The sequence below is a fragment of the Procambarus clarkii genome, chromosome 32, assembly GCF_040958095.1.
Source record: "Procambarus clarkii isolate CNS0578487 chromosome 32, FALCON_Pclarkii_2.0, whole genome shotgun sequence".
NCBI classification, from domain to species: domain Eukaryota; kingdom Metazoa; phylum Arthropoda; class Malacostraca; order Decapoda; family Cambaridae; genus Procambarus; species Procambarus clarkii.
The window spans coordinates 39,423,523-39,435,285 of NC_091181.1; positions in this window are offsets into that span (position 1 = coordinate 39,423,523).

The window sequence follows — 11,763 nt, forward strand, 5'->3', positions numbered from 1 at the left end:
CTTTCCAATGAGTCTGCTAATTAACCCATTTAAGGCCAGGTTGTGTTTCCTCACAGCGCGGCACCACGACATCCTCCACCTGCTTATCTTACTCCATCTCTTGAAAGGTATTTAATCCTTTTAATTTAAATGGGAATAAATCAGCTGATGGTCGTAAACACCGGTTGGGTTCCCGGTGACCAGCCGCCGGCTCCCAGCTGGTGGTGTACGACAATTTCCAGAGTGGTGCTTGTTACCCTTCCCGTTAAGGCGGGGTAAGACGCTCTCTGTACCCTGGTACTTACTTGTACCTGCGGTACTAATGTGCCCAAACGGTACAGTTTGAAGCTACGATGTTATAAGGCAAAGTTTAAACAGTCTTGTTGGTCAACAAGCAAGGATGACAGCTGGCGAACTTCTCCAAGTTGACATTTCCGTCTTTATGCCATAATGACATAAGACTCAGTATTGTAACTTTGATAACAAACTATATCTCTCCACCGTTCACAATAGGTAGATTGTTCGGTCTTTGGGACTTTTATTTACCCGAGTTAGTTAGTTTAGTTCATTTATCATGCACCCCATACCCATCTTGCGGGCAGTAGGGGAAAGAGATACAGAGGCACATAATGGGCTCAGGGACTGAACCACACAACTCATTGTGCTAAGGAAGTTACTGTTATCTTAGTGTAAGTTCCCTGACATCACCACACTCTCCCTGGTCTAGGTGGGTAGTGGTGTGGAGGAGGTGGTGATGGCGCGGTCATGAGTAGTGGGGATGAGGTGAGTGGTACTCACATAGTTGTACTAACATAGTTGTGCTTGCGGGAGGTGAGTTTTAGCACTTTGGTCCCTCCTCTCAGCTGTCAATAAACTGGTTTGCAGTTTCCTGAGCCTACTGGGCTCTATCATATCTGCATTTGAAACTATTTGAGACTGTCTTAGATTTTTTTTTAAATTTCATAATTCCAGGCCAACATCAAATATCCAAAAATACAATGAAAACTCAAAATGAAAGTTAGCTGAACATTTAAGTAATCAACTATGAAGCTGAGATAATTCAAACCTTCCAGCAATTTTGCTTGAAAGGAATGCATCGATCTTGCCCATTCAATTGCTTATTTTGAAAAATATCATTAAAACGACCAATGAGTGCTGACTCAAAATCTCTCTCAAGGTAACCATTGTTGAATGAAATATTCCTTCCAGCATAACACTTCATGGTATGACAGCCCAGAACAACATACAGGAATATTGCTTTCGACGCCTGTCCCTTTCATATTGCATATTTGTGTTGCACAAGGTACCTAGCAACCCCTTTTACTGTCTGGTCTATGAAAACAAATTCACACTTTATGCAAGGGGTCACCCTTACCACAGGATAAGGGTGACACACTGGTATATGTCTAGGGTGAGACACACACACACTGGTATATGTCCAGGGGTGAGACACACACACACTGGTATATGTAAATTACTTGTCAATTACTGCACAAAAATGAATACATTACACAGTTGTAACCTGAGTCACACTGTGTATGATGAGCTCAAAATATGATAGCAATGTTTTTCCAATTATAGGAGATAAATAGATAGCTGGACAGAGATATGGATAGATGCAATGATGGATGGATAGACTAGTGGATAAATGGACAGACAAATCGATTGATATATATATATATATATATATATATATATATATATATATATATATATATATATATATATATATATATATATATATATATATATATTTCATTGAATATGACCGCATATTCTGTATTTATTATTTTCTGGTTTTGGGCTTCTATCCCTCTAACTATTTTCTTAGCATCAGGGCTTAATTGAAATTAAGGGCTTAACATTAGCATCAGGGCTTAATTTTTCAATTAAGCCCTGATGCTAAGAAAATAGTTAGAGGGATAGAAGCCCTAAACCAGAAAATAATAAATACAGAATATGCGGTCATATTCAATGAAACATGTTTGAAAGAAAACCTGCTGCCAGTATACACCAATATATATATATATATATATATATATATATATATATATATATATATATATATATATATATATATATATATATATATATATATATATACATATACACTATGTACTATACACATATTTACACTATGCAAGGAACATGAACACTATGAATTTAATAAGACAAAAGTTTTATATTAAAAAATTCCATGGTCTCCTGTTCATAATATCGTGATTAACGTCTTAATTACTCAACAGCTAACACCAGGTGACAGAAGAGCTAAGCCGCCGTAATTATGAAAACATGACATGCAAATTACTTTGTAAGGAAATACACATTCTACTGTTTTCAGCGTCATTAAATCAACAAAATTTCCAATATTTTGGCGCTCTGGGTCTCATAGTTACGTGAAGAAATAAAATGACGAAAAAAATGGTTTCATGAATAACGTATTCGATGAGCAGGATATATATATATATATATATATATATATATATATATATATATATATATATATATATATATATAAATATATATAAATATATATATATATATATATATATATATATATATATATATAAATATATATATATATATATATATATATATATATATATATATATATATATATATATGCAATCAATACATAAAGTGCAAATTTTTCTTAAATAGACATGTGGGTGAGATGAAATTGTGTGGTGTAAGGTGAAATAATTAAACATTAGGGAAAAATAGGGGACTAATGGGGATGGATGCCAGTCAAACACTGCGTAAGGCGGTGGGCGGAGAGACCTCGGTAGAGATGTCGTTAGTCGGTGCTGTATTGTGAGGTCTGGGTCTGAGCGTAGGCAAGGTACTGTATGGTGAGGTCTGGGTCTGAGCGTAGGCAAGGTGATGTATTGTGAGGTCTGGGTCTGAGCGTAGGCAAGGTGATGTATTGTGAAGTCTGCGTCTGAGCGTAGGCAAGGTACTGTATGGTGAGGTCTGGATCTGAACGTAGACATGGTTTCCCAGTCGTTACTCTGTATATTTAGGGAGAGCCTTTTATCCTTTATGAGTATAGTTTCCAGGTCATGCAGTCTTCTCTAGTACATATGCAAAAGTATTATCTACACTTTTGCATATAGTGCACCATGTGCAAAGTGTACATACACACACTTCTCACTAGGAACATACTAGTAGATAATACAACAATCCTAGCATCCACCACTGACCAGAAAATCCTGCAAAACCATCAAACTATACTCAAATAGACACAAAGTTAAACAAACTGTCTAACATGATCCACACTTCAACAAATACCACGTAACGAAACAAATGAGAAATCTTTGACCGAGTAAATATAAACGTATACAGTAAAAATCGAGCAACTAGTCGAGAGAGAGAATATGTGAGAGGTGGAGAGGAAAGAGCAATGCCCTTGGAAGGGGAAGTAGAAGAGACCAGCAAGGGGGAATTACAAGCACAACACGAAGGGAATTTCAGAAGCGGACTCCGGAAAATTGGCCACTGACTGAAATGGACGTCTTCCGTCACATGAAAAGAAAGATCTCAGTTGATGTGTATATATATATATATATATATATATATATATATATATATATATATATATATATATATATATATATATATATATATATATATATATATATATATATCGTACCTAGTAGCCAGAACGCACTTCTCAGCCTACTGTGCAAGGCCTGATTTGCCTAATAAGCCAAGTTTTCCTGAATTAATAAATTTTCTCAATTTTTTTTCTTATGAAATGATAAAGCTACCTATTTCATTATGTATGAGGTCAATTTTTTTTTATTTTAGTTAAAATTAACGTAGATATATGAACGAACCTAACCAACCCTATCTAACCTAACCTAACCTATCTTTATAGGTTAGGTTAGGTTAGGTAGCCGAAAAAGTTAGGTTAGGTTAGGTTAGGTAGTCGAAAAATAAATAATTCATGAAAACTTGGCTTATTAGGCAAATCGGGTCTTGCATAGTAGGCTGAGAAGTGCGTTCTGGCTACTAGATACGACATATTATATATATATATATATATATATATATATATATATATATATATATATATATATATATATATATATATATATATATATATATATATATATATAGGTCATGACGCTGGGGAGTTACCCTCACCCAAATTTGTAGGGTAAATAATTGGGGTTCAGGACAAACATAGGCTGGTCGGGGTAAGCTTACGATAAATGCATTAAGATCTATTAACAATTATAGACAACCTGAGGCGATTTTCATGGGGTAAGGGGTGAAATATATGGCGTGATTCCCGTGGAGTTTTTTAGTGTCGTAATAATATGATTTTTTTAGAGACATTGATTTGTCTGAATGATTCTTAATAAAAAAATCTATGAGAGGGGGAGTGGGGAGGAGGGGTGAGAAGCAGGAAAATGGAATGGGGTGGACGAGGGAAGACTGGAGGTAAAGAAAATAGGAAAAATTGAAAAGATAAAAAGGAAAAGAAAATTGATACAAGGAAAAAAGATAAGAAAATATCAGATTTATTCAGTTGTTTAATTCTGATACGGTGGAGTGAGTGATAACAGGACAAGGAGGTTGAAGGGAGGACTAAAGAGAATGGAAAGAGGGTGTCACGTTTGAGGGAGAAAGAGCCCTCACAGTGACTCTTTGTCTTCTGTTTCTTAGGTACTCCCTTACCCAATGGAGTACCTTCCAATGTTTGTATATACATGGATATGTGATAACATGTGTTTTTATGTACCCTAGTCTGTAAGTATCCATTCTCTAAGCGCCTTAGTATTGGAGCACCCTTGCTTATATATGAACGTAAGTCTTTGAGCAAATATATCTGAATTCACTCTAAGCAAGAAAGAGCGCGTTTGAACCCAATTTGCATTGATTTATTATTTATGTCAATGTGTATTAGTGAATATGTTATTTCAACGTCTAAACAAAAATGTGTGACCATAAACCGTACGCAAATTCCGTTCCGTTGACGTATATATATATATATATATATATATATATATATATATATATATTGCTTTATCACACTTTGTATTTGTAGAAGAAGGAATTTCTTAGTAACCAATAACAATAAATATCTTTGCTTTATAATTCGAGGGACAATAAACAAATTACTTTGCAAATTTTCCAATATTTTAAATTTATTCTGCAAGCAAGTATTACTGACTTAAATTTATGCAGAGCCAGCAGTTAGTAGGCCACTTTGCAGAAAGTTATATGTTAGGTCATATATCCGTAGACTTTTGTGATAGAATTCATTAAGGGCGAACTGGAACTGGGTCATGATTTTACACACTACGTTCATAAAAGTTAAGTTATTAGACGCTTAATTTAGACCTACCGGTATGATGTGCATACGGCTTATCAACTATTTAATTCTATCTCTTGTTTAAAGTCATATTCTCATAACACATCCTTAAAGTTTCCAGTCAAGCTATCACACGTCTGTGTATGATTTATCTTGCTGTAAAATGTAGATATTCCGTGCCATAGAGCACATAGCTGTGTAGATATCTATGTAGGTTAGTAATGGAGCTTTGCAATTACTTTATTCACTCTCGTATTCTTGAAGTTATCCTCACAGTATACCCAAAATTTGCCAGTGCAGGCTATTAAACACATGGCTCTGTATGACTAACCATCCTGCGAGATGGGGACTTGTATTACCACTGCTACCTTATTCAATCTTGTGTTGTTGATATCCTCAAAATGCATCCGGAGTCAGCCAGTGCAGACTGCTTATCACATGTCTCTGTATGACTAACCATCCTGTGTGATGGGGATTTTTTTAGCATCACCTAGTTAGCTTTTTTGACACACTGTACTCCACTTCATATAGTCTAGGGCAGCTGCACTAATGCAGATGTACCTCATTTATTAATAAAAAAAAGTAAGTTAATATGAAGAAAGGTGACTCAGGTTACACGTTTTTACCACCTTGTATATATTTAACTAAATATAACACATATTGATCATTAAAACAAGTTACCTTCTGAGTTAAATTATATTGAACATGACTCATTTCATCCACATTTCTCAGTTTACCTATCACTAAAAAAATGAATGCTCAGCACAGTTTACTCGATTTTACTTACATAAGCAAACAAAGGAATTCCACACTGAATGTATAATTCAATAATTGTTTGCAAGTAACACGAGTTGAGTCGAGTTCCTAATATTCAGAATTAAGTATGTTAAGTCTTCTTGGCCAAGAAATTACACACGCAACCCTGATCAGATTGCATGAACTTCAAACAAAAGTTAGAACTTCCACTGGTATTAGCAACTTCCCGGGCGTTGAAGTTCTGCAAACATTCGAACAGAGGATTAACATTCGATACGGCCGGCCAGCCTCAGCCAATCATATGCAAACGGACTTGATACATCATTGATGCTCTGAAAGGCTTGCAGTATATATGCAAATTTACCGTGATTAAAACATATGCAATAAAAACAGCTGCAACATTGTATTTTATTTTAAATTTTATTTGGGTATTTAAACTAATCAATTTCCCAAAACAATAAAATACTAGACAGAGATAGAGAGAAAGAGATTGAAAAAGACAAGAGGCCGAAAGGAACAGAGAGAAGCACCTTGATCTACAGGAAAAACATCTTAGATTCACACCCATAACACCCGAGTTCATTACCCGGCCGAGGCAGAAATAATGTTCGAAACGTCTCATTATAAACATGGTTTATTAAAGTCACTGAGCATTACTATGAATCACTGACCACTTCTCCTCAAAATACAGGACAAACTGTGGCAAATAAATAGATCTTAACACAAAATTTATGATGTGACGATAATTGTGTCTCCACTTAGCTCTTTGAAGGGAAGGGAAGGGAACTATCAGGGGGGGGAAGCGCCAAGCCATTACGACTATATAGTACTGGGAAGGGTTAAGGATAAGGATTTGGGATGGGACGGGGGAAGGAATGGTACCCAACCACTTGGATGGTCGGGGATTGAACGCCGACCTGCAAGAAGCGAGAACCAGATGGCACTTGAGGTCCACCTGCCTTCAGATCGTTCAACAAATCCTCTCGTTCGACTCCCACTGTATAAATTTATCTTCCTGACGCGTGTGGGAGTCATCGAGCTGTCGGCTAGCCAGCTTAGTAAAGACAGGTTAGTGGACTGACGACCAAAACATACTTCTGGGGTATGTAAGTAGCTGCCTGCAAGTAGTTTAGTAAGGACTGGATCTTGTGAGGAATCTGAGAGAGAGTTGGGAAGGTCAACAAACTTTCAAGGTCGAAAACTGCAAAGTGTTTTTTTTTAATATCCATCTAAATAAGATATTGACTGAATTCAACCACAGTTTTAATGGGGTTAGTTATGGTGCATTCATAAGTAGACAAGATTGGTCATCTTGAAGTGATTAAGTAAGACCGTGCCTCTGAGGTCTGCTCACTGTTCATAAAAGAATGGATGTTCTGAGTTTATGCTTTGTTTCAAGAATATAATTTCCAGATGAAGAGAGAAGACAACACCAACGGGTTATGCATGCCGTGAGGAACCTTGAGGAACCATGAGGAGCCATGAGGAACCTTGAGGAACCGTGAGGAGCCATGAGGAACCTTGAGGAACCATGAGGAGCCATGAGGAACCTTGAGGAACCGTGAGGAGCCATGAGGAACCTTGAGGAACCATGAGGAGCCATGAGGAACCTTGAGGAACCGTGAGGAGCCATGAGGAACCTTGAGGAACCATGAGGAGCCATGAGGAACCTTGAGGAACCATGAGGAGCCATGAGGAACCTTGAGGAACCGTGAGGAACATTAAGGAACCTTGAGGAACCGAGCACTCTACTCAGGCTTTTATTTGGTTTACTGCCACTCTTTTCAGTCATTTATACAATTTTAATTCCACCTCCCTACTGTAACTGCTATACCCTAGGCATTTAAGGGTATTATTTCATGTTAACAGCTATGTAATGAGTTTACAAGATATGTGTACAAAATGTTTACATTTTAGTATGCTTCTAATGCCTCGGAAATTTTGTAAGGGAACAAGTGATTGCAAGATACAAGTATCTTGTATCCTGCAGATGCAAGATCATCCTGCGCTAAAGCCGTGTTAACTTGAATTGTATAACTCATTATTTGTCACATAACTAGTAAGTTGATAACCAAATCACACACTAGAAGGTGAAGGGACGACGACGTTTCGGTCCGTCCTGGACCATTTTCAAGTCGATTGGTAAGTTGACTTCTTAGCACCCTCTCAAGACTTCTTAGCACCCTCTTAAGACTTTTTAGCACCCTCTTAAGACTTCTTAGCACCCTCTCAAGACTTCTTAGCACCCTCTCGAGACTTCTTAGCACCCTCTTAAGACTTTTTAGCACCCTCTTAAGACTTCTTAGCACCCTCTCAAGACTTTTAGCACCCTCTCAAGACTTTTAGCACCCTCTCAAGACTTCTTAGCACCGTCTCAAGACTTCTTAGCACCCTCTCGAGACTTCTTAGCACCCTCTCAAGACTTCTTAGCACCCTCTTAAGACTTCTTAGCACCCTCTCAAGACTTCTTAGCACCCTCTCAAGACTTCTTAGCACCCTCTCAAGACTTCTTAGCACCCTCTCAAGACTTCTTAGCACCCTCTCAAGACTTCTTAGCACCCTCTCAAGACTTCTTAGCACCCTCTCGAGACTTCTCAGCACCCTCTCGAGACTTCTTAGCACCTTCTCAAGACTTCTTAGCACCCTCTCAAGACTTCTTAGCACCCTCTCAAACACCTAAATGTGTGATATCAGTGAGACAAGTCTGTAGTTTGTTACTAGTGCTTAACTACCTTCCGTGTGATGGGCAATATCTGCTGTAAGGGTCTGCCAGTCACCTCTCTCTAGGTCTGCAACTCTCACTGGGTTCCCAGTAAGGAGGACAACATCAGTAAGAAAAGAAAAACCTCTAAGGAACACAACACAATATCGAACGCCACACCAGCAAGGAACACCACACCAGCAAGGAACACCACACCAGCAAGGAACACCACACCAGCAAGGAACACCACACCTGCAAGGAACACCACACCAGCAAGGAGCACCACACCAGCAAGGAACACCACACCAGCAAGGAACACCACACCAGCAAGGAACACCACACCAGCAAGGAGCACCACACCAGCAAGGAACACCACACCAGCAAGGAACACCACACCTGCAAGGAACACCACACCAGCAAGGAGCACCACACCAGCAAGGAACACCACACCAGCAAGGAACACCACACCAGCAAGGAGCACCACACCACCAAGTAACACTACATGACATATCATTATACATTATAATAGCACGTATATAAACAATTGCTATTTATGTATACAACACGAGCATTAAACCGTATTAGCAGTGGGATAAAAATCCATGTATTACTGATATTTAAGGGATGGATTTTTTGGAATTGTGTATTTCACAACTATTGTATATTGTATCCGTATTCACAGGATTTATGTTAACGTGATATATTCAGTGAATTCCACTTAACTGTTTACACCTACTGATATTACCTACACCTTACTATCCTTACTACCGGTGTTATTTGCCTTCGAGTCTATAGGAGTAAAACTAACACTATCAATAAAGTACCCAGTGAGAGTAGAGTTCACATCACCATTGAAGAAGTCAACTCCAGTCAGGTGGAAGAGTGGGGGTCCCACTAAGGTACACAGGGAGCTGGGGGGGCCACACTAAGGTACACAGGCAGCTGGGGGGCCACACTAAGGTACACAGGCAGCTGGGGGGCCCCACTAAGGTACACAGGGAGCTGGGGGGCCACACTAAGGTACACAGGCAGCTGGGGGGCCACACTAAGGTACACAGGCAGCTGGGGGGCCACACTAAGGTACACAGGGAGCTGGGGGGCCACACTAAGGTACACAGGCAGCTGGGGGGCCACACTAAGGTACACAGGCAGCTGGGGGGCCCCACTAAGGTACACAGGGAGCTGGGGGGCCACACTAAGGTACACAGGCAGCTGGGGGGCCACACTAAGGTACACAGGCAGCTGGGGGGCCACACTAAGGTACACAGGCAGCTGGGGGGCCACACTAAGGTACACAGGCAGCTGGGGGGCCACACTAAGGTACACAGGGAGCTGGGGGGCCACTAACAAGGAGAGTGTATTAGGAGACAATGGCCAGCTTGGGGTAAATGCCCCAAGTTATGGCCAAACTTTCTGTGGCCTGTTCAACGTGCTGCCCTCTTTATGTCTAGAGGCGAGCGCTAGTGTTTTGTTTGGGTGTTTGTTGCTCTTTCAGGCTAGGTCTGTGTGTGTGTGTGTGTGTGTGTGTGTGTGTGTGTGTGTGTGTGTGTGTGTGTGTGTGTGTGAAGAAAAAAAGTTGATTGATTAACAGTTGAGAGGCGGGCCGAAAGAGCAGAGCTCTACCACCACAAGCACGACTAGGTGAATGCACACCTTTCCTCCCCCACTCGCAATCTCGCTCTGATGAAGGCGAATTCAACCGAAAACGCATACAGAATTCTCAAATTCTTCAAATGATGTAGTTTTTCGCATACAATATAATATATATATATATATATATATATATATATATATATATATATATATATATATATATATATATATATATATATATATATATAATATAAAAGAATTTTGAACTATTAAGACACTGGGGGTTGAAGAGTTAATGATGATATTCGGTGAATGCCATATCCGAACGCGAATAATATTTTCTCTGTGATCAGACACGCGTAAATATTTCTAATTACTGTGTGTGTCGAACTGTCGTTCATGTAAACACGTGAGCTCTTTGACCACGTGTAGACCACAACATTTGGTTTCGCTGACAAATGCCTGTAGTAACCAGTGCTAATGCAGTTCATTGTTGGACACTGTATTAATAAATGGACCTATGAGAGACTAATAGTTATTCATGCAGCAAATGATATGCTAGATGAATGCGAGAGAGGAATGAGTCTTATATTTAGTGAGATTGAGGGAGGTAGTGTTATGCGTTATTTTATATGTTGTGGATTATGAGGGTTCGACTCCGGCGATCCAGTGACCCACCCATAGACCAGTCAACCTGCAAAATTTGGTGCGGCTATCCTTAAGCATCTGGCCCAAACCTCAAACAAACAGCAGATATAAACTTACATACACATGTGTGTGTAAATCACGAAACTAAACACGTGTTGAAAAATATGACAGTGTCAGACCACGAAGGAAAAATTAAAAACAGGATTTAATTAATTTCCTTAAGTACTTTCGCATTTAATAGAGGCATCAGAGAGATAATGAAGACCTCACAGGAATCTTGGCATCATGACCTGCTCTCATGCTAGGGGCTGGGATGATGACGCACAGCTTCCCCATGCTCGCTAAGGCTAGACGCAATTTGGTACGCAAAAGCTAGACGCAATTTGGTACGCAATTGTTTGCCTTTCTTGTGTTGACAATCAGTAATTTCTCTACTTGTTCTGTCTCGGGTTGCTTGCCTCGGAGTTCTCGCCCTCTTCTGTCATTCACTTCTACCTCCTTGTTATACATTTCTCTCCTTTCACTTCACTTTTTATATATATTCATCACGTTTAATTCCTTCATCTGTTTAACATTTCCCTGCGTTATTTTATTCATTAACTTCTCGGGGCCCCGCGGCCCGGTCTACTCCAGTATGGCCCCAGGGACCACACAGCCCGGCGGATCACCGGCAATTTACACAATCGAGCCAGAGGATGAGATGGGCGTGGCGTGGTGCGGGCGTGCGGGCGGCAGAGTGACCCTTGCGTGCAGCTGCAATAAA